This window comes from Euphorbia lathyris, chromosome 3, assembly GCF_963576675.1.
Source record: "Euphorbia lathyris chromosome 3, ddEupLath1.1, whole genome shotgun sequence".
In the NCBI taxonomy this organism is placed as follows: Eukaryota; Viridiplantae; Streptophyta; class Magnoliopsida; order Malpighiales; family Euphorbiaceae; genus Euphorbia; species Euphorbia lathyris.
The window spans coordinates 3,824,331-3,827,439 of record NC_088912.1 but is presented as its reverse complement, the minus strand read 5'-3'; the positions used below and the strand labels follow the sequence as shown (position 1 = coordinate 3,827,439).

At 41.1% G+C, this 3,109-nt stretch overlaps 1 non-coding gene across 1 annotated transcript; it reads right to left on the bottom strand.

Annotated features, from left to right (window-relative positions):
• Positions 1 to 2,436: 2,436 nt before the first annotated feature.
• On the bottom strand, positions 2,437 to 2,509 carry TRNAA-UGC (transfer RNA alanine (anticodon UGC)). The gene has a single exon. It is a non-coding gene; the product is annotated as a tRNA-Ala (tRNA).
• Positions 2,510 to 3,109: the final 600 nt, after the last annotated feature.

The following is a 3,109-nucleotide window of genomic DNA, read 5'->3' as shown; positions in this document are numbered from 1 at the left end:
GTATGATCAAGAGTTTTATGCTGTAGTTAGGGCGTTAAAAGTATGGGAGCATTACTTGGTGGGGAAAGAATTCATCCTCTACACTGACCACCAAGCTCTCAAGTATCTGGGAAGTCAGAAGCAACTTCGAAGCTCCATGCATGCCCGATGGTCCGCCTTCATAGATAAGTTCCCCTATAAACTTATCCATAAGGCTGGAAAACAGAACAAGGTGGCGGACGCCTTGAGTCGAAGGGTGTTACTATTAAAGACAGTGAACCTGAAAGTCGAGTGTTTTGAACACATCCGAGGGGAATACCTGGCGGATCCTGATTTTGGCAGTATCTGGGAAAAGTGTCAGCACCAGCCTGGGAATGGGGCGTATCACTTGATGGATGAGTATCTTATAAGGGGCAACTAACTTTGCTTACCCTGCACCTCCATTCGTGAGAAGGTTGTTCGGGATCTACATGGCGGATCCCTAGGAGGACATTTTGGGCGAGACAAGACATATGAAGCAGTGAGTTCCCGTTATTTCTGGCCTAAGATGAGGAGAGATGTTGCCTACTTAGTAAAACGATGCTATGTTTGCCAGACCGCTAAGGGACACACTACAAACGCCGGCTTGAATCTACCCCTGCCTGTACCAGAAACTATATGGGAGGATCTATCCATGGATTTTGTCCTAGGATTACCCAGAACTCAACAAGGCATGGATTCCATCTTTGTCGTTGTTGACCGGTTCTCGAAGATGGCACACTTCATACCATGTCGCAAAACTAACGATGCCTCAGCAACTGCCAAGTTATTCTTCAAAGAGATTGTCAGACTACATGGCGTACCGAGAAGCATTGTCTCAGATCGTGATACAAAGTTCCTAAGTCACTTCTGGCGGACGTTGTGGGCCCTTTTTTATACGTCTCTAAAGTTTAGTACCAATGCCCACCCTCAGACAGACGGTCAGACAGAAGTGGTCAATCGAACTTTGGGAAACTTACTGCGCAGCAAGTGTAAGGATAAGCCCAGGATGTGGGATGTGGTCATGGCCCAGGCTGAGTTCGCCTACAATGGATTTGTACATTCGGGAACTGGAAAGTCGCCCTTTGCGGTGGTATATACGAAGACCCCGAATCATACTCTTGATATAGCACATCTTCCTAAGGGGAACGTGACCGCTAACCAGCTAGCCAAAGACTATGTACATATGCATCAAGAGGTGAAGGAAACTCTTGAGGAGAGAAACCAGAAATTAAAAGCTAAGGCGGATGAGCACCGCAAGGACCTACAGTTTGAAGTTGGGGATGAGGTTATGGTATATTTGGGTAAAGAAAGACTCGCCAACGCCCCAAGCAGTAAACTTCGACCTAGGAAATACGGGCCATATAAAGTCACCAAGAAGATCAATGCCAATGCCTATCATGTAGCGTTGCCAAATTGGCTTGGTAAAATGTCACCAGCTTTCAACGTCCGTGACCTCAGCCCGTGGAAACTGGATGGCCCTCTAGACACGAGCAAGTCAGCGCCCTACTCTTTTAAAGAAGGAGAGAATGATGCGGACATCCTAACTAGGGACACCGTCCGCCCTGGCGGATCCTCCGACGCCACATACCACACAAGCAACGCAAGCACCTATCAGGGCGGATCCTAGGGATGCACAAGTGGAGTGGATCCATGCGTATACGAGAGGGGCGGATCTCAGATTATAAGAGAGGACATATCAACTTCTATCCCTAGGCGGATCCCCAGGCTTACTTCCTCACGAAGTAAATCACCAACCACCCTGACAGTCCGTACCTGCACGTCTGTACGAATTGTCTGGGCGTGTTACTTATTTTACCCTTTTGTCTACCGCTTTGTTGTAACCCTAGTAGGGGTAGTCCTAGTCTTTATTATCATTAGGGGATGTATTTAAACCCCCACTTTTGTAAGGATAGGGTAACTTTTATCAATCAAAAATCATTCTCTTGGAGAACCAAAGGTTTATACCTTGTTATATTGGGATTCACTCCTTCTAGTTTAGCTAGAGAAGAACCTCTTTGTTGGTTTACGATTAAAACCTTCGTTTATCGCTTTCAATCTGTATCACTTTCCTACAATGATGTTGAAGTTAATGTTCTTTTTGGTCCCGGTTTGTAGTTGGTTTTATTGGTGCTAACCCAGTTAGGATGTCTAGAGTCTTCTACTTTCTGATTACTTGTTTAATTAAAATTTACTTTTACCAATGCTTAATTCACAGCGTTATGAAATATTAATTTAGTTTTTACCATAGTTAATTTCAATCTCTATATATGGTGGGTTCAATTTGTAAAAATGTCATTCCATCTTTATTTTTTTGAGCAAGTTTTACTTCCTTTTATTTTAGTAATTCATGTTAGTTTGAGAATATGAGTTTTTTTATTTTATTTTTGTAATTCATTTTACTATCGGAATAGGAGAAAAAACAATTGAAATGTGTAGTGGAGATGCGGGGGATCGAACCCCGTGCCTCTCGCATGCAAAGCAAGCGCTCTACCATTTGAGCTACATCCCCATAACTTCATTTTCCACAAAATTTTATACATATATTGTCTTCATGATTCTTTTATCGAATTTAGAATGGAAACTCTAGGGTTGTTCTATTTCAAAGTGGTTGGTTCAATCCAAAACAATTTCCATTCACTTTATAACGGAGAGAATTATAGAATATTGTTAATTTACTATTTGAATGGATTGGGCTTATAAGATGGTAAAAGACGATAGGAGGAGTTGAAGATGAAGGATAAATATATTAAAGCCCTCTATAATTGATTTATAAAAATGATTGATCAACTTAATTTTGAAGATAACTTATTAGTTTTTTAAACTTATTTAAAGTAATCTATTAACTACATGAGGTCATTTCCAGTTGTGTTCCCAAAACTGAGGAGTATTAATGTTTTATCTTTTCCTAAAATTGAATGTTTTTAGAATGGGAATTGTGCCATCGATTTTCAGTATTGAAAAGCTTCAGCATTTTGTTGTGATGCTATCCAGACTTTCTCAAATGGATTATTCAGCACTCCAAATTTGCATAAAATAGCAATTGATTTTATGAATCGCCCTTGTAATGGAGACATTAATGCAAGTCTGTGAATTTTAGCCAGAAACAATT